The 21,963-nt window shown below is 35.8% G+C and overlaps 1 protein-coding gene across 2 annotated transcripts in view; it reads left to right on the top strand.

The window, feature by feature from the left end:
- NFS1 (NFS1 cysteine desulfurase) overlaps positions 1-21,963 on the top strand; it is a 2,153,374-nt gene that overhangs the window by 1,703,237 nt on the left and 428,174 nt on the right. The gene's annotated exons all lie outside the window — the stretch shown is intronic.

The following is a 21,963-nucleotide window of genomic DNA, read 5'->3' as shown; positions in this document are numbered from 1 at the left end:
TTCTTGGCTGGGGGTGCCTTCTGTGTTAAATGTGCATGTCCTCCCTGCATTTGTGTGGGTTTTGTCTGGGTGCTCCAGTTTCCTCCCATGTTGCAAAGACATGTGTCTGGAGCATTTCTCCCTGGGCCTCTGCTGAAAATTGACTTTATTCCAAGTCAGACTTTCCTGGTTAACAAATAGTAAATAAATTCTGCTATGACATGGCCTAAGGGGTTTGCAATTGTAAATTGATGCCATTTTATAAACCTGTACCATGTGCCCCAAGAGTTTCTTAGTAAAATGTTAGTGGTAAACTCAACAGAGCTTGGTATTTATGCTTATAATACTTGATAACTTCAATCAGTAACTTCAGACTTTGGCACACTGCACAGCTGTTCCAAGCTAAGTTTCAGATGCTGTCATACAGCATTTACATCTGTATGTGTATTTTAATGACTGCTTTAGAAACTTGTGAAATGCTAGATTTGCAGATATATGATGCGCAGCAGAGTGTCAGCAAGATGGCAGGCATGTGCCATGCGTGCTCCATGTTGGCTGTTTTATGATGATAATAGAAACATTGATCTCAGCTTTATTTTATTATCTCACACAGTATCCTAGGATGTTAAACAGGTGTTATTCAAGCACTGAGGTGAGGCTCTATCCTTTGTAGTCAAACATTATACACTTTAGCTGTATATCAGTTAAAAACTGATCATTATATTCAGGCTGCATATGTTACCACTTATGATTATTGTGTTACATATGCGAGTGTTATTTTGAGTGGATACAATGAACTATCAACAAAAAGGAAAAGAAAATTAAAAAATATCTTCTGAGACTTTCACAAATAACAGTTGATTTACCCCAGCACCTTGGCATGATGCTTCCAGGGGGGATAAATTTAAAGCAGAAAGTACATGGAAGCATACTTTTCGTTCGGCTTTTTCCTGGTTAGGGGTCGCCACAGCAGAACTCCAGTCTGCTAATGATTAGCAGTAGATTTTTACATGCCAAGTTGCCAGCCCTGACGCACAACCTCCAATGAAGATACGCCCATTCATGCATGTCTCTACACAGAAGATGCTCTAGCTGGGAATCGAACAGGACAACGTCTATCTGTGAGGCGACAACGCTGCCGCAGCACCACCACCGCAGTCTAAAAATAAAATAAATGATGACAGCAATTAATGTTTGCTTAAAACCAATTAATTATAGTTTAAAAAATCTTTTAATGACACCCATAATTAAGACCCAAAATAAAGATCAATATGCTAATCTTCAAAATAAAAACACTTTTAACTGTTCTTTCATATCTAGTATTCCAATGAGTCTGATGAATCAAGATCCAGGTGTGCTTACAGGACACTTGGTACATTTAATAAACCTGTTAGTGTTGTGAAATTGAGCCACAGTCATTCTGTTGTTATTCCACTGAATTTGCTCAGTAATAGAAACTTTCAACCCATTAATTTCCCTTTGTGTTACTCAGTATAAAATGCATTGCCAAAGGGTTACCTATATTACTCGTGTATATTCCTAAAACGTTCTTTTTTCCTTGTGACAAATGCCATCTTTTCCAGAATGGATACACTTTGTGGATATTGAAGTTAGAGGTGGCAGAATTTCTGTTGGCAAAGATACTGAGCCCAAGCCAGGATTGGCTGGTCTGAACACACAGGACATGATCAATGACATAGACAGAGTAATGGGATTCCACGCATCAGCTGTACCCAGAGTCACTGGCACTGTCCCTGCTGTGTTTAGTTCCGAGGAGTGACCTTGTGCACACATATGGGAGAATTTTACTTCCAGTAACTGAAGCATATCAAGGAACTGCTGATGGCCATAGCACTGCACAACAGGATCCTGCTTAGATTGTTTGCTGTGCACAAATGACTGTAGATCTATGTGCTTTGTCTCAGTTTTTGTTAGCATGAATGACGATATTGGTACTTGTTATGTAGATATGTAGCTGACTGCTAACTGTTGATAATCAGGAAATGATAATGAGTACCCAAGTCACCTCACATACCAATTAAGTGTTAGCACTGTCACGTAGCAACATCTGGACATCCTGGTTGTACATATGTTGGTCACAGATTGCTCTGCCTACCTATGCTTTGACATATATGGCCATTACCATGGTTGCTCATAGCCATTACTTGTCTTGGGAACAGTTATGGTGGTTTATTGTTTAGTATCTTGTCCAAATTTCCATTAGCAGCCACAGTTCATTGCAACTTGGCCTCATCCTAATATCTTGTCCTGAATTGTGTACTTTAGTATCTCTCACATATTTACTACCCCTGAGACTGTTGTCAGACAGGTTATCCCAGGCAGTGGCACGCCTGAATCTTACCTTGGTTGGGGTCATTTTAACTTTCTCTTCACCTGTGAGTAATATCAGTTTCTATGAGTAAGCATGTCAGAGAGGACATCACTTTCACTAATATATGCAAATTGTGCATATCCTATGATACAGCATTATATGTATAATAAATTATGACCTGTGTATGCACTAACTATTTAAATGCTGATAATTATGCTGATAATTGTGCCAGTTGAATCTGCTTTTCCTGTAATATGTTAACAGTCTGTTATATTCGTTTTGCTTTATGACTTTCCATGAACTGAACAAAATTTACGTAACTTAGTAACATCCTTACTTAGTGCAGGCTCATATCACATTGAATGTATCTCTTACATTTCAGACAGAGCAACCGTTCATTTACCTAGTAAATCATTATATGTTTTAATTCAACTTTCCACAAATTGCTTCCCTTTGCTCCTAATATATTTTACAGAATTTAAGAAAAAGGTCATGTTTCAGATGTAGTCCTCTCTTTCTCGAGTTGACTAAGGAATTGTAATGTTACATACTTTTAGCTCTTGCGTTGCAATTATATTTGTACCCCATGCAAAATGCTCCAGGAATGGAATGCATGTCTTTTTACACTGCAATGGTCTTATAGTGTTTTCTTGTCACTAAATAAATATGATACCTGATTGGCATTCTTCTTTACATAAATGAATGGTTATACTTTGTTTTTTTCCCAAACATATTCCTGCATGGCTCATATACTTTAAATTCTTAGCAGCATGGCTTGAACCTGCTCCTAATGGTTATGTGGCAGCATTACCCACACATTATATAACGTGAGTGGTTAGAACCACTAATTTAATACAGCTGTCTTTATAGAGCAAGATCAATATGCAATGGCATTTACTCACTGAAAATGCTGAACATTGGTGACAGTGCTTAGCAAAAAGCTGATGAAAACCCACCAGAGGCTTCATGTAAGGTTCAAATGTTATTTAGCTTGTATAGGAAGAAAGCAAAATATACAGACAGACTAAAAAAAAAAACAGTCAGCAGAGTCTGTATGACCACCACAATACAGTAATCAGTTGTGGGTCAAGGTTTAAAAAAATCTTAATTAATCTGCATGGTATTTACATCTGACATAAAGCACAATATGGCTGGTGGCCACCTTAGAGATGGTATGTTAATAGTGACCACAATAGTCCTAATACCTTCTGCTACCCTCTGCATTCCATGGGTTTCACCAGCAAAGATGGAATAAAAATGCACTTTCCAGCATTGCCAAGAAGCATGTGAAATAGCTCAGCATGGTGGCAGGAGAAATTCTATAGAAGCCAGCAATAATGCAAAATATCTTTGAGTGCAGGCAGTAAAAGTTTAGCCATGTCACAGAAAGAAGTTTCAGGTACACCAGACAGGTTGAATGGGGTGATGACACACACTGTTGTCCTATAGGCATTGTGGTATGAAGATTGGTATTTATTTATTTATATGCTATTAGATAATGGTAGTTTTTCTGGTTTACTGACTCTTTTCATCACTGAATTATGCTCATTGAGCAAAGAAAGACCAGAATGGCAGAAATATTTAAATATAGTTTACTATCAAATTTTCAAATCTAACTCCGTCGACTGCACTTTGTTTGAACATGGAAAGTCGAACACGGCAATGTGGAACCCCAAAAGCCAACCTAGGAACGGATTTTAACATGGGTTGAGATAGGTGTTCACTGCTATTGCCGAACTACAAACCTCGCCCCTATCTCGACCCATGTTAGAACCCATATATATATATATATATATATATATATATATATATATATATATATATATATATATATATATATATATATATATATATATATATATATATATATATATACATATACATACACACATACACGGATTTACCTCAGTTTGTCGAAATCCCATATTATCGAATCCCATATCAATGGAAGAGCAAAATAACAAAAATCGACCCAGGGTAAGTAACCAGTTAGCAAAAAAAAAAAAAGAAAACAAACCTCACCATCCCTAACTCATTCAGGTGGAGGCTACACCCCCCCCCCACACCCTAAAATGTGGGGGGCTGTGCCCCCACACCTTTCCCAACTAAATATACCAACTCCAAAATGCACTACAGTTGGGAAAACAGGTTACTTACCCTGGGAAGATTTTCGTTGTTCTGCTGCTTCAATGAAGTGAAGTTCGATATTTTGAGCATCGACAAAATGGAATTCGATAATATGAGATTTCAACAAAGTCAAGCAGACCTATATATATATATATATATATATATATATATATATATATATATATATATATATATATCTATGTGTGTGTGTGTGTGTGTGTGTGTGTGTGTGTGTGTGTGTGTGTGTGTGTGTGTGTGTGTTTGTTTGTGTATATGCATGCAAAACATTAGACAATCCACTAATGACAGCTAACATTTCACAGTACAATTTAACCCAGCCCCAGTTAGTGTAGTACCAAATCTAAAGTAATCACACATTAATAATAATCACAATAATAATAACAATAACAGTAATATAATAACAATACTAATAATAATGTATTGCAAAGTTTCTTGGTTACAAAACTAAGGTGTAGCTAGAAAACCTTGCATGATAATTTAACCACTGTCATGGAAGTAATTGCATTTAGATTCTCCTTTGAGTTATTCTTTTAGTGCATCTTTGAACAGCATTAATGGTTCTTGATTTTTAACATCAGTGGGTAACTAGTTCCAGGATCAGGGTCACAGTCTGGTGAAGCCTTTTTTCCCACAAGTGATTTTAAAGGGTGGCCATACCAGTGTGAAACTTTTGTCTTGGGTACTTCTGAATCCATAGCTGTACTCTTGTAAGAAATGTTTCTTTGAAAGAGGTGGGCATTAACTTTGTTTTCATACTTTGAAGGTCAGTGTGCTCACAAAGAATGAGGCTTTGTTAGTCGCTAATGACTATTCTGACTTTTCATGCAATTGGCAGTGTGCATCGAGGGGGCAACTGTTAACAGGATAAATGTACAGACTTACTTTTCCGTGATCTACATTCCATGGACATTTTTGGTCTGAATACAGTATGAGAAATAGGAAACCATACTCTAGTTTAGGTATTAGTGTACTGGGTAATCCTGCAGTAGGACAGACTAATTATGTAACAGAGTTTTAACTGAGTGAGGACTTTATTAGTAATATCTCTATTATAGCTGAGTGAACAGTCAAGAGTGAAGTTCATATTCCTCTGTTGAGTGACATTTGGTAAACTATTCCCTTTATTATCAGTTATTTGGATGGAAAGTATAGCAGCAATTTTCTGTGGAAAAAAACAGTACATTGTTTTTATTTTGAGTTAATTAGTAGTTTGTTATAGGGTTATAGATGTGCAGTCCAGAAGACCATTAAAGATGACTATACAAAATTCCCAATTGCCCCCAAAGCAACTTTCTGAAGGTCACATAAGAGGCAAATTATGGTTTGGCACAGGAAGCAGCTCATTAACATGTCAGAGCTTTAGTCGTCTGTACAAACTGCCAGACCGTTAAGACCAAGTACGGAGAAGAGATAAATTATGCGGTAGCCTGTTTTGTAGGTCTCTATGGATTGTACTGGATTGCAGTAGAAGGACATCATCTGCATTCACCCCCTTCCTGTATATAATACAGTTTATAAACTTTCCCTAGGGCAGCATATGTTCATTTTGTACTTATAATGAATAGCGATCACATGCTTTCCCAGCATAATACAGGAGGAGCTGTTTGCATGAATCAATGAATTAAGTGCTGGATAATTGAGTAAACTTTAGTAAAGCTGAAAACTAGAAACTGATATAGGTATTTCTACTAATTAAACACACACACAACTGAGGACAAGGAAATTTTATGTGATAATGCATCCTGAAATGCCTCTGCCATTTCCTGAAAAAATGTCATGGCTGCTTTTCCTACCACCACAATCAGATCCGTAGTTTGCAGAGATGGTTATAATGCCATGCTGCAGCCTCTTTCCAGTTCTTGAGTATTTCTTTACTAGCCAGTGATAAAATCAAGATCTACATCAGACATTTTTTCAATACCCTGCTCATATGCTTCATGATTTTAAATGGTGGCCCATGCTGACACTGCCCTCTTTTAACTTATCTAGTTCCTACCCTACCCTACCTCCTTTCAATATGATGTCTCAACTGTGCATGTATCACCACTGTACTCTGCTATTCCTTTCCCAGACTAGTCATTTCCCCCTTATCTCCTTCTAGAAGGTGCATTTGAAGACATTATTGACTACTTATGCTTATTGTCTCTGTTCTCCATTATGTCTCTCCTACACTGAAAGCACTCTTACAGTTTTATCACTCCAATACATCCTGGAAACATTTTAGTGCATCTGCTTCCTCTTATGGTTTTAATTAACTTTTTCCTGGTTTACTCATTTTGTGCCCCCAGTCACACCTTACTAATGTCTGTTTACTGTAGCAAATCATCTTATCCCCTTTATCCCATCAGCTTTATGCATTCATTGTCTGCTGTACTGCTTTTTTCCCACATTGTTTGTCTATTAGGATTTCTTCCTCCTTTTCCAAATGTATTTTCCACAAGTTCATCTCCACTACCTTTATTTACGTTACCCCAACATCTCTGGCAGTCATTCAGCTTCACTACTTTATCTCCCAGCCATTTATAATCTGACCCTCAATATAACAATATCACAACCATGTTTTGTTATATAGACCATCTGTTCTACCTCTGGGGAGTAGTAAGAGACATATGGCAAATATAATCCATGCTATAAGCACATTATCATGAATCAAGTTACACCTTGAAATATTACTGAGTCTTCTTATTGTAGAAGCATTATTATACAGCTTTTAGATTGGCAACTTTAAGTCTTCCTTTTGATTTCTGGTCTGAAAATGTGTTTAAATGTGTTATAGATAACATTCAACAAAATGTTATTTATTGATGCTTGTTTTAAAGAAAGAATTGTGGATCCTTGAAATAGAACTCCTACAATAATAAGATTTCAGGGAAGGCATTAAACTTAAGAATTGAAATGCTAATGAATAAGTTGAATTTTAATCCACTCAATCCATCAAGATCAGATTTTGTTGAATGTATGCTTTTACCCAAGGTTCACTATCCAAGGAAAATATATTATGCATGTATAATGCTAAAATGGAGTGGCAATACTTAAAGGTTAAGAATGTTGATTTATTTAGATTTACCTTGTAGAAGGTAACCTTTCTGAAATGATCAGTTATCCATCCATCCATCCTCAACCCCTTTTTCCCATTTATCGCTGGTAGGTATTTCATAGAAATAGAAATTGTAGGATTATTTAACTAAGTTAAGATGTCATTGACATGACCTGCAAAGAAAGTGATTTTTGTTGAGAAAATTGCATGTGAGGTCATATTTTACTTTTCTTTGGTAAAGAAGTTATAAATGAAGAAAGAATAATAAAAAGGACAGAAGACAGTCTTGCATTATTCTAGCATTAATTTTTTATTGTGATAGAAGATAAACTCTTTGCACAAAGCATAAGTGATAATGATTTAAACAGTCAGTACATAATACTAACAGAATCAGGAGGGAACTTAAAAATCCTTTAAAGTTTAGATAAAAATGGTATGTGAACTCTGTCAAAAAATGTTACTAGCATCTTGCACAGGGACATTTTGATGCTTGGGTTTTGAATTGTGATAAAGGATATGTTCTGACATGAGGTTATTACCTAGGGTTTGAAACCCATATATGATACCTGCTAGGAAATCTGCAATCATAAATTTGGAAATAAAGCTACATCTTCTGGAAATGATCACAGTCATTAATTTTACATCTGTGTTAACTAATGAAATAAATATTTAATTTGAAATTAAAATGTATCACAGTTATTATTTATTATTTATTTATTTTAATTTTGTTTACCGGGAAGGTCCGACTGGACAAGGTCCATTTACAGCGGAGGCCCGGGGAGAAAAGCTCCAGTTACATTAGGATAACACATTACAGAAAATAAGCATCTAATACAATATGTAGGCAATATTATCTATTGAACAAGAAATTTCTAGACGGAAGTGAAAAAGAGTAGACATTTGCAATAATATAGAAAAGCAATTTACGTATATATATATATATATAGTTAGCAAAGAGCACTGTCAGATTTTAATAGGTACATGTTTTTCATGTAAAATATTTTGAGGAAATATATTTATTGGGCATGAAAAGACAGATAGAAGTTGGATGTAAAGGTAATAGATTGTGGTCTATGTGATACATGGACAGAGCCAAGAACTTGTGAGATGGGCCTTAAGTGAGTTTTTGAATAGAGTGGTGCTAGCTGCAGAAGTCACAGATGGGGGGAGATTATTCCAAGTTTTGGCTATAGTGTGTGAAAAGAGATTTTCCTGCTGTATTATTTGCTGAGGTAATAGTGAGGAGTGACTTGTTGGCTGAGCGGAGTGGACGATTTGGAGTGTGGTGGGTCAGTAGATGCCTTAATGCAGGAATTTTATCGGGTTGTTTTAGGATGTTATATGATAGAACAAGTTGGTGATATAGTAGCAACTGTGGCAGTTCTAGCAATTGAAGTTGTCTGAGAGGTATGCAGTGATGGGTTCTAAATGGGGTGTTTTTGGCAAACTTGGCAATTCTGTTATAACAGGACTCAAGTTTGTCTAGGTCAGATTTCCTAATGTAAGTGAGAATTGGGGCTGCATACAGTAGTGTAGATAGGAGATGGGTTTGAATTGATTAGGAATGGGTATTTGATAAATTATTCCTGAGTAATGCTGAATATTTTTAAAAATAATGCAGCAATACGTAACTTGAATTATTTATGAAAGAAGGCAGCATAACTGTCAGAGCCTAGTCATTGGAGAGTTTAAACTGTCAATATCTTTGTACATCATTCATGTTAAAGGGTAAGTCCAACAGGTCTATCAGATCATTTATGACTAAATTCAGTTTAAAGGTGTATAAAAAAAAACTGTTAATGTCATGAGAGAAAATTTAGTTGTTTTTGTCACCACAAATGCTTTCAGAAAATCTTGTGACCTATTTAGCAACATTCTTTCTTAGATTATTGTATGAATATTATGGATACCTACTGAAAGCATGAAAGTTACAAAGTGCGAACGCTCAGATGAATGAAAATGCCGCAGATCGAAAATGTTATTGCGGGGAGGGGCTGTGCCCCCCACACCCCCACTAAATATATATTCCAATTCCGATATCGCACTACAGTGAAGAAAGGGCAAATATTCCGATCTTCACTGTACTGCAATGAAAAAAAAACAAACTTCGATTTGCATCATTTTCGCTCATCTGAGCGTTCGCACTTTGTAACTTTCATGCTTTCAGTATGTAACCAAATATTATTACTATGATAGTTAACTTTTTAGAATAAAAGCAAGCAATATAGAGGAGACAATCCCCTTTTCAGAATATCTTGTCAATGTCTAGACTTCAAACTGTGATAAGCCATGTCTATGAAGCATTTTACTATTTCTTGTAGGTTTGTGAGATGCATAAACTTCTGTATAAATTTATTTTGATGTCCCTTACTCAGCTGAAGAATTTCCTTTCCCAAGAAACTAAACCAGGCATGCATTTCTTCAATTATTAGGCCACTAAATTATTTGGGAGACCTCTGATTGCTTTTCTGAAAGAAGCCTGCCGAATATTGTGGGAGATATCCATGTCTTTATGTGTTACTATAATTCTATATTTCCCTTCTTAGTTTATGCAGTTCTCATATACTTAATATGAAAACATTACCTCTCCATTTCAGAGGGCAGCATTAAACATGTTAAAATTTAAAATTTAGACATGCTAAGGAATGGTAAAAAAGGACCTAAGATGCACTACTGAGTCAGAAACATGTAACATAAGCATTTCATCGATAAATATTTTTTCTGTGTATTTTTTTGCCTCCTCTCTCCACTGACCATCAAGCCTCTTGAGTCAGTCACTAGTCCTTATTCCTTGGTAGTGAGGACTGTTGTCCTTTCAGATCTGCCAGGGGAGTATTATGTGGGGGGCCTTTTCCTGAGCAGACATTGGAGGCCCTTTGTGCTCTAATCATCATCCAGGCCATGAGACCATTTTGTATTTTTAACCCTAGCTCCAGCCTCTGGTGGTGACGTAGCCTCCAAGAGGCTATATATGCTCTCCTATGTCTAACCATGCATAGTCCTTCATATCTGACACAGGTGTTACTGTTTCTGGCTTGGGCAGCTGCTTTGTATGCCCTTTCCAACTGACTGCTGCTTTTGATGCTATGTAAAATCTCTGTTGCACTACATCACAGTGTTAGATGCAGTGGGTAAAAAGCCACCAACCTTCTTCTCTCCTAGGAAAGAAGGTTCCTATCTTCCTCTGTCCACTAATCAGTTACCCAAGCCACTAGATGAAATTGGGTCACCTGGGTCATAGTTAGGGCTCTATCCCTTACCTCCACCTGACTGGATCATGATTTTTGTACAAATTCTGTGCAAGTAGGAATAAAAGGTGAAGTTATTGCCTTTCAGATACAGAGTCTGTACAGGATAATTAAAGTGTAGCTAACAGGTTTTCTGACATTAAAATTTCAGTTAAGTTACAATTACTTATAAAACCCTGTTTTAATTTAGAACAAAAGGAAAAGTAAACTATAATAAAAGTAAAAGTCCTAAGGTTAGGCCCTTACCTCCTTCTAAAAGTAAAAGTCCTAAGGTTAGGCCCTTACCTCCTTCTAGAGTGATGTTTTGGACTGAAGAGATTATACGTAGATTGATAGACAGATAGACAGGTCAGTTTACTGCCATATGCTGCATACACTGAGGCCAAAATGATGGGTTTATTTAGAACTTTATGAGTACATTCTAAGAAAATAAGCCTACTTTGAAAAATGTTGGTTAACTTTATTAAAGTTCATGTTTTGAAAATAATAACAACACCTCTGCTATTACTTGAATCACTAGATGCAAATACATATAAAGTCCAATTTCTTTTAGCAGATTTGAAGTCATCTACTTGCATAAATGTTTCTTACACAGAAATTATTTCACTATTTAAATTGCACATCAAGAAGTAGAATAATTCCCATTTGGTGGAAAGTAAAATTCTTGAACACGAACCCAGTAGCACAATAACAAGTGCCGGACAGGCGTTTTTATTCAAAATAATTTTATTGTAAATTGAATGGTAAGCGCTGTACAAATAAAGCTTGCACAAGGCACAGTCCACAAACCAATGGATACAGCAACACAGGAAAAAGTCCAAGTTTATTCCACAACTAAGCGCTTTTGTCTACATATAACACAAGACTTCATCAGAGGTCACATACAAACACTACCTAATTACTTAAATAGTATTATTTCAAACAACATGATCTCCTACCCAACTGATACAAACACATAATACACTTTGATAATGTGTCCAACATTCTGATAAATGGGTTTTAGCCAACTGTCCACAACCTTTCCAAAGGGGAAGGTTTAGATGTGTTACCAAATATAATGTGTCTGTTATAATAGGTTGTTTGAATAGGTTGGAACTTTTAAAAAAAAAAAAACTTTTTTTAAAATATATTTTTTTAAATATAAATATTAGTTCTATATACTAGTGAAAAATATATGTGCTATTTTACTACATATAGGTTTATAATTGGGATATATGTTTAATGTGTTGGAGGGATTTTTTATTTTATTGTATTAACATATTGTAATATTTTAATTTTGTATTACGTTTCAAGAGGAAGTGATGACATTAGAAAGTGGGTTGTGACTGAATACGTGATTGTCATTGGTACTAAGCATGTATTTAAATGGATTTTTTCACTTGCTTGATGTTCTGATGAAGTCTAGTTTTCTAGATGAAAGCGCTAAACCTATTTTATTAAATAGTTTATACATTATTTCGTGTTTCCAGCGTGTTTGTGATATCCATAGTAGTAATTAAAATTATCTGACATATCTAATTAATTAGAATTAGCAAATGTTGAAACTAATTAGGCAATTTAGATTTTTAATTAGCAACTTTCTGCCAGTTTTCTCCACCTTAGAACTCAAAAACATATTTTTTTCATTGTATCTTTGTTTTTGAGCTATTTTAATGCCTCAAAAATCACTCCAAGTGCTTCTTTTACAATTTGAATGTGTTCTCTCAAAATGGCAGATGATGTGGCCTGCCTTGGTAACGTGATCTTGTTTTCTTGCTTTCATTCCTTCTTCCCAGAATACATTTCAGGTCCTCTTTATATGACTCATGCTAGACATAAGTAAGTGGTGCTGTTTTCTCATGGCATTAAGATAGAATGGCAGGACTGTGAAGCACTATCGTCTAAACACACCTTCTGCAACAGAGCTGGTTCTATGTTTACCTGACTGAGCCTCATTTATGTGTCTGCCAGAGCTTGTTCTATAATATTAATAGCTGTTAGCTGTTTGCAGCAAAAGAAAGTATATAAATAACAGATATTTGTAAGAGGAGTCTTTTGTAATCTTAAAAGATTTGACAAACCCTCACCCATTCTCTCATGCTAAGGTCTAAAAACTCTCACTGCAGTAAATTATCCTTGCTGTATATTTACAAGTGACAAGTAGTAGAACCCTAAACTTAGTCTGTCTGTTACTTCCCAATGCCTTTAATGGGAAGTTTTTCTCTCTCATGAATGATGCAGACTTAAGATGTTCTTTACTAGTTCCTCAATTATTTCTGTCATGTTCACCCTCCTTTTTCCTATTTCATATTCATTTATACTTTGGTATCCAGGAAAGTGAACTGGTCCTAGGACCCTTTTCAGCCACAACTTAGGCTACATTGGCAAAGATGATAATAATTATTAAATGCACTTAGCAATATAAAGAAAAAAATACTGACATAAAGACATTGACCAAGATTGTGCAACACATACCCAATGTGTAAAAGTGATCAAGTAAATCATTGAGCAACATTAACTAGAATTTATACATTATTAATGCTTAACTATACTATGTTGTTTATTATAAATAATTTATTGTATGCACACATATTGTGCGCGTGCACACACACACACACACACACACACACACACACACATATATAGTGTGTGTATATGTGTTTCTGTATATGTGTATGTGTATAAAGTACATCTGCACAAAAGCGTATGAGTGTGTGTGTGTGTGTGTGTGTGTATGTGTATGTGTATGTGTGTGTGTGTAAGTCTGTGTGTGTGTGTGTGCATTTAAATACAGTTAAGTACTTCTGATTTCATTTTCTTGGTGTTTGTAATGCAAGGGCACATAGTAAATATATGTTAAAGTAAATTCAGCTGTATATTATGGTTGCACTCTAACAATGTAAGGACTGACTCAAAGTCGGTGAGAATCTCTTACAATGAATCTGCATGCACCAGATATACATCCCCCTCTGGTAGGATGTCTCAAAAAAAGCATAAAAGACCTTTTTATGTGCAGTATCAATGTGCCTAGTTGATAGGGGTGCCACCTGACTCTCTTTCTGCAGTTCTGGCCTGTGTGTGTTTGGGGGGGAGCTTGAAAATGGTAAATGCATTGATACTTTGCAAGAAAAAATATTTTCTGACTTTTTTCTAAATGTCACATAAATCTTTGATGCTACATTTAAGTTATCTTAACATATAAACTATTATAAGTAATATTTAAAGCATAGCATTTCAATACTGTGTCGCTGCTTATGTAAATTTGTCAGAAGAGTTGACAACTGCCTTTAAACTCTTGACTAATCAATTTCCTTTGTTTTGCTATGAAAGGGAAGTCTTAAGTTCTCCTCCTCTGTGCAATAAAAACAGTGGAAAACAGTTTCACAACTTTCTGTGTTTTTGTGTATCGGCTGCTGTGTTTATTTATTTATTTAACATTTGTTTACTGGGAAAGTCTGACTGGACATAGGTTCTTTTCAGCGGAGGCCCTGGGAGAAAAGTTCCATGAGTAACAGTAAATTTTAATGCACACATTACAATGATCAATAAAGTATAAAGTAAACAAAATGTAGTATATATAAGAAAATACAAATTTGTTACATCTTGACAACAAAACCTAGGCTTTGAACATAGCTAGTACTATTTGTAAAGTCTGACTTATGTCAAGATATGAGGTTAAGACAGGCTGGTAGGAATAAAGTATTAAACACCTGTGAAAAAGTTGGATATGGTTGGGGTATACTGTGATGTATCAGAGCATTCATGAGGGATTAGTACAGGAACATAGCCACTTATTTTTTAGATAAGCTTTAAGTAATGGCTTAAAGAGGCTAGTGGATGAGATTGAGAGAATGGAGTTAGGAAGGGAGTTCCATATATGAGATACATAGTTGGAAAATAAAGATTCTCCTGCAGTGTTGTTGGCCTTGGAGATGGCGAGTAAGTTCTTATTGTTAGAACGAAGTGGTCTGCTGGAACTGTAAGGAAGGATGAGAGTTTGTAGTCCAGGTGTTCTGGTTGGTTGTGTTAGAATTTTGTGAGTTAAAGAGAGTTTGTTTTAAAGAATAATGTTGGGAAGCTGAAGCCAGTCTAGTATCCTTAAAGCTGTACAATGATGTGTTGTATATGGGCAGTCAGATGTACACTTAGCAATTTTATTTTAACATGATTTTAGCTTAGATAAGTCAGTTTTCCTTAGATTAGTTAAAATTGGAGAGATGTATAGTAGAGTGGAGAGCAGATGGGTTTGTGCTAATGTAATTTTGGCCATTGTGTTCAGGAACCCTTTGTGTCTATATAGACTTCTAAGTTTCTTATGGACTCTTTTATATAGTTAGGGAGACATGCAAGTCAAATTTTACATTATTGTCTATTTCCACTCCAAGAAGCTTTGTATGGGTTTTTGGGGAGAGGGCAGTATTGTCTTTGGCTGTTATGTTAAATGGTGGGCATGAGATAGATGTCTTGTTAGGTTGGAAGAGTAATAATTTAGGTTTCACCAAACCACAATGAAAAAAGAAATAACACCAAACTACCAAGCCAGTAAAGAGATACCACGAGTCTTGTATTAGACAAATTTAATAAAACTCACTCTAGCACCTTGGTGTAAACCAGCCTTCAAGGAGTTAGTAGGTTTTAGTTTCTGGACTAGTTTCTTTATAGTGGCTGTAGGAACCGGGGATAAAGAGAATGAGGGATTGCTAGTTGTAGACTTGACTGGTTTGGTAACAGGAGTAGGGGTTTGCTGTTTGGAAAAGGCAATTACAGATTCAGTAAAATATTCCAACAGCTACGCCAACCTAGCATTTGTCAAATGAGAAAAAGAATATGTGCTGTCTGCCAATGGTTTCTCTGAACATTTGTTATAGTATGTATGCTTTGTGGATGCCTTTTTTTATTATGGAGTGGCACTATTGATAGACTGGAAAGTTCTATAACGTTTTTAGGGAATTCTACTCATTTTTTAAGCTTCACTTATAAATATTCTTCTAACTGCATTGATTTTTTGGATGTGACGATCAATAAGGCTAATTTAAGTAAAATTAACACAAGTTTATATAGAAAACCAGTCCTTAAAAACAATTTGTTACACAGGGAAAGTATGCATCCTAGGCATGTCCCACGTAATGTTTTGAAAGGACAATGTTATCAAGTTATGCGTTTACATAATGATAACCAATTACAGACAGCCCTGAATGAACAAAAATCTGATTTTCTACAGACGAATTATAAGGAACATGAGATTGACTCTTGAATAGAAGCAGCAAGGGCTGAAAGAGAAAATAAATGTAAACCATATTTCAACGTGAGGGTGGTTGTCACTGATTCCACAGTGACACAGATTCTGCAGAAAACTTGACATGTAAAGTTCTCTGTGTCTTTTTCTAGCAATATTGATCCCTTTTGCAACATAGTTAAGAAGAACTGGAATATTTTGAATACTATAGAAGAATTGAAAGGTATCATAGATGTGGTTCCCCATTTTACTTTTAACAATAACAAATCATTGAAGATACATCTGTGCCAACATGGGCACATGTATACAGAGCGTAGACTACCTAATAAACAAGGTACATATATATGTAGAACTTGCTCAGCATGTAAATATATTTATAATGGGGCTCTTTATAGGCATCCCACCAATGGCTTTAAAATAGAACCTAGATTTTATGCAGACTGTAGAACCACCAATTTAGTATATTTTTATTTTTGTGCTACATACCACGCTTTTTACATTGGAAAAACTAATCATCCTTTTAAAGATAGAATACTAGAACACTACAGGGACATAAGGAATTGTAAGGAAATTAATGCACTAGCACAACACGTACTACTCTTTGGTACTGACCATAACTTTAAATTCATGGCTGTAGAGATCATTCATACTAATATTACGGGTGGTGATGTTAGGAGTATTACTAAGGCTGTTGAGCAAAGATGGATTTTGATGCTACAAGCAGATAAACTACCAGGTCTCAACGGGGCCATCTCTTTGAAACACTTTCTTAAGGGATGTTCTTTGAAACACTGAAATGTCACTATGTTTTTAGTTACTCATAAATTTCCAATTATTTTTTTACTACATGAATGTGCTTTTTACTAGGTATATGTGTTTAATTATGTAGAGCTACTGACTGGATACTGAGTGCTTTAAATTGTTGAGTGATGTTGCATTAAGTTAGTCTGATGAAGCGAGCTGTATGTTCTGGAAAGCTCTTACTTTTTTCTTACAATAAATGTTTTTTTTACCTGAAGCCTGGATATTTGATGCCATTACATTCTTATTTTGATAACAGGAAGTGTGTCTAATTGGATGAATAGACTGAGGGAGTGTCAGCCTAGTGCACAAGAGTAGTAGCACTGTGGGTGAGTAGGATATGGGGGAAGGGTAGGGGAGCGGAGTGAGCTCAAAGGGTGAATGGAGTGGGCAGAGCAAGCCCCAGGAGGAGGCAGTCCAAAAAGAAAAGAAAAAAACAATTAGGATCCAGGAAAATGTAAGTAATACAATACACTATGTTAGAGCTTTTAAGCTTATAGAAAACAAATGTTGCTAGCAAGTTCTTTAAGGATGAGTAGAGCTAAGGGAATTGGGACTGAACTAAAGTTTTGTTTTGGAATAGTTTTAATGTTAGACTCTGGGGCTCATGTTTGCATGCAGAAGGAATAAGGTTTTTATACAGTTAGTAGAGTATGTTGCTACCTAGTGGCCAACTTGATTAAAGCTCTCCAGGTTGGAAGCTAAATGGAGCTCAATGCAGCTGTGCTCACCTTACAATGATAGTCTCAAAGTAAGAGAACATTGTTAGAAAGAATTCAGTGACATTCACCTAATGATTAATTGTATAATAAGACTTGAGTATAAAAGCTGAGATTTCCCAGGGCTGATTTGAGCTTTGGCTGAAACTTTGCTTCAGAACTGAAGGTGGAGGGGGCGTGATCGTGAGGATTGTGGATGGCCCAAGCACACTGCAGAGAGAAAAAAATAGACAGAGTGTGAGCAGAAAGTGAATAGTACAGTAATATAGACAAACTGGGAGAGAGTAGAGGATATTAGTCAGTGAGTGATGGAAGGATTATCAGAAGACAGAGAGTGGGTACAAGAAATGGTTCAGTAAGTAGGTAAAACTGAAAACTGGTTGCAGGAAGGAAGGCACCAAACACAAAATGTAAGAACAAGCAGTTCCCCAGCAACCATCACACTACCAGAATCAGAGGAAGAGCAAGAAGGGGAACAGAACGAGGAAGTGAACATTGATGCATGTAGCAGTTTTTGAAAATTGCTTTACAACAAAGAGAATGACTTTATTATCTACAATTTCTCTGGCCTGACTATAGATGGAGCCTTAATAGAGCTATTTGCTAAACGGTTGACTTTTGTGCCATATTATCAAGCAAACCTTGCTTCTTCACTTATAGACCTAAAACTGTTTGTGCATTAACTTAACCTAAATCTCATCTTAGGTGAAAATACTACCAGAAAAGATAAGTTTCACATTCCTAGTACATTCAATCCACCCTTGCACCCAATCTTAGACCTGTTCGAGCAAATTTGTAAGTTGGACTTCAGGAATGAATTGGTGAAAAATAAAACCAACAGGAATTTTGTAAGAAATATTACTGTAAGAGAGAGGCAATTATTAGACGAATTGCAAACGGCCAGTTTGAGAATAATGAAATCTGACAAGGGAGGGGGACTGGTTATGATGAACATCAGTGACTATAGTACTAGAATGTTACAAATACTCAACACAGATGCTTATAAAGAAGCTTCTAGAAACGAGTTAAATACAGCTTACAGTCACGTTAAATCTTTTATATATGAATTGTTCATTGAAAGCAGAACAGATATTAATCTATTCAACTATTTATCTATGCCAGTGCCCAGAATACCTAATATCTTTGGGGTACCTAAAATGCACAAAGATATAAGCAACCCTCCCTTGCAACCACTAGTTGATGAGAGAAACAGCATAACATATGCATCTGCAAAATATGTGGATTCTGTGCTACAAAAATATATAACTAGTGAGAAACAAATTTGCAAGGACTCTTGGTCATTCCTACACTGTCTAAATAATTTACAATATGATAATAGTTACAATTTTTTAACAGTAGATGTTAAGGACTTGTATACGTCCATCCCACACATGGAGGGCATAGAGAGCATTAGCCACATTCTGAGAATCAAGAGCGTACCTAATGGTACAATAAGTTTGTTTAGTGAACTATTGGACATTATTTTATCCAATAACAATGTAATCTTTGACAAAAGATTGTTTTTACAACTATCAAGGATAGCCATGGGGTCCCCGTGCGGCACCATTTTCACCAGTTTAGTAATGGCTGACTGGGAACACAAATTCAAACTACAGAACAACTGGGTCCAAGACAAGGTACATTACTACACTAGATTCTTGAATGACACCTTCATGGTGATAAGGGGTGACAATGACACAGCTAATGAAATTGTCAGTTACTTTAATGAGACAACTGACTTTTTGCAGTTTACATCACAATTTGGTGCAAATTCCATATCATACTTGGATGTTTTGATTTGTAAAGATACAACCAGTGAATGCTACAATGCATGTATATATAGAAAAGAAAATTATCCTCATAGTTTCTGGTGCTTTTCTAGCTGTCACCCCTACCACCAGAAGAAGTCAGTAGTAAAAGGACAGTTGGTCAGGGCAGCTAGGATGACCTCCCTAGATAGAGACTTCTACTTAGAATGTAACAACTTGAAGGAGATATTCACTAGGAGGGGTTACCCTATATAGATGTTGAATCTGCTTATTGAAGAGGTGATTCACAAGCGTACGAATGGAGTGTATAAACCTATTTTAAGTCAAAATTGAATTGATACACCCACTGATACTATAGGTATACATATTGAAGGGAACACCAAGAGTAATGTACTCCAGAATTTTAATAATTTCAATAATTTCATTATTTCATTCAGTGTAGATGCTCTTGACTTATGTGGGATCATCAGGAAGAACTGGGACCTACTACGGTCAGACACCTTTATAAGTAAAAAAGTGGCTCACACACCTAGAATTACCTTCAAAAGAGGAGCCAATTTAAAAAAATCTAGTTGAAAGAAACTCTAATACACTAGTCAGTAGATGTGGGATGTATAAATGCGGTATGTGTAAGTGCTGTAAACATATGGATGTGGGCCAGAAGTTTAAGATCAAAGGCACTCAACACTCTACCAGATTTAGATTAAACTGCCAGTCTAAAGGGGTCATATACCTAGCCCAATGCCAAATGTGTCCCACATTCTGTATAGGGAAAACAGATAGGAAATTGCGGGAAAGAATATATGAACAGCTATACCACATTAGCAAATTGAGCGAAGACAGTGCCCTAGCTAAACATATCCATGAATACATGGATCACAGGTTTTTATTCAGGGCAATAGACCAAATTGTACCCGATAACATGTGGGGTCCAATTTCACTGGAGTTAGAACGTTTAGAATTTATATGGCAATTGAACACCAATGCAGGGCAGTATCCAGGTCTAAATGAAAGATGTTTTATTGTATGTATTCTGAAATTAAAAAGCCTTACTAGATAGGGTTTTACGTATAGAATTCATGTAAAGTATGTATCAATTGTACATAAGATCTTAAAAATCAACAAGAGTAAGAAAGAACATGGGTTTACCATGTCATTTTAGTATTTTAGATATGTGGTACTTATAAAGTACAAAAATCTTTGTAGGTATTTTATGGTATATAAGAGCATTTAGCATTGTTTCTTCTGTAGGGTTAGGGTTTGAGTTTTGCATGTGGATGTGTCTAAATATGTTTGTGACACTTTTGTGCTCTTTAGAAACTGCAGTTTCTATGAGTACTAGTTTTCAATTTATTGTCAAGAAGAATTAAATGAACTGATTAACTAATATTGGTTAATTACCTAACTAATTAACTACTGCTCACTGACTACTTAAGGGCATTTTCTCAATGTTGTTTTTATCTGAAGAAGTCACAGTATTTACTGTGATGAAAAGTGCTTCATTTTGGATTAAACTGCTTGTTCTTACATTTTGTGTTTGGTGCCTTCCTTCCTGCAACAGGTTTTCATTTTTGTTTTCTTTCATTGGCTTGTGTCTTCAATAAGTAGGTACATAGATAAAATGAAAGAGGAAAGAATCACAGAGATTAGGAAACAGCGTCTAGGCAGATCATAATAGACACATTTAGCAATGTGCTAAGTCTAATAGGTTAAAGTAGCACTGTGGTTAGGTAAGATACTGGTTAGACTGTGTAACAAATGCTGAGTTACTGCTTTTCAAATACCAAATAAACTGTATCTTTCTGCTTACAAGTACCAAGTATGTTTTAGCTTACAAAACCAGTTAGAACTGTAGCTAGGTGAGATGCAGAATAGAGTGTGCAATAAACACTGTTCTTCTTATCAGATACCAAATAAATAAACTGTGTGTTCTTCACATTAGCAGGATTAATTGCTCATCTAAGACTGACAGCAGTAACCGACAGGGTAAACTACAGATGTAGCTGTGTCTATGATATGTCATGCAGATGGAGATGAATTTCTTCACAAAGTATGTGAGACACTGAGTTTTAAGAAAAAAGTAGGTGGGTTTTCCCTTCCTTTGACTCCAATACAAGGAAAAAAGTTTTAAAAAGTACAAGCAGGTTCCTGGTACCTACACAATGCTGGAACCATATTGTAGGGAGAGAAGAAAACTAACAATTGAGTTAAACTGTATGAGAGGGTAGAGTTTTCCTTTAACTTGCAACTTGTCAATCCAAGTGTTCAACTTGAAAACAATGTAGTCAATGTCAGATCACAAAAGTTAAACAGTATCTGTAAGCACATGTTTAGCTAAATAATCAACTACACAGTAAAACGTTTTTAAAACAATAAAATAGTAAACTCATCAAATAATAATGTTCATTAATTGCACTCTGTCCCACTTGGCAGTGACAAGCAACTCCAGTGATATATCACTAATTCTACTTTGCCTAGCTGATGCAATGTAACCAGCAGCACTGAAATCTCTTTCAACATTTGCTGAAGTAGCAGGTATACAGCAGTGCTTAAGATGTAACTTGTATAAGGCTGGAAATGATTATTGGCATGCAATGTCATTCCAGCAGACTAGCAGCTCCAAGCTGCTGTATGGTTATGACAAATATGATCCCAATTCTGATTCATTGCTGTTTATTGGTGTACTGTTGTTTTCCATCATGTACAAAAACAGAA

Source organism: Protopterus annectens, chromosome 12.part0 (genome assembly GCF_019279795.1).
Source record: "Protopterus annectens isolate FY-2018-M chromosome 12.part0, PAN1.0, whole genome shotgun sequence".
NCBI classification, from domain to species: Eukaryota; Metazoa; Chordata; order Ceratodontiformes; family Protopteridae; genus Protopterus; species Protopterus annectens.
This window is presented reverse-complemented; position numbering and strand designations above follow the sequence as displayed.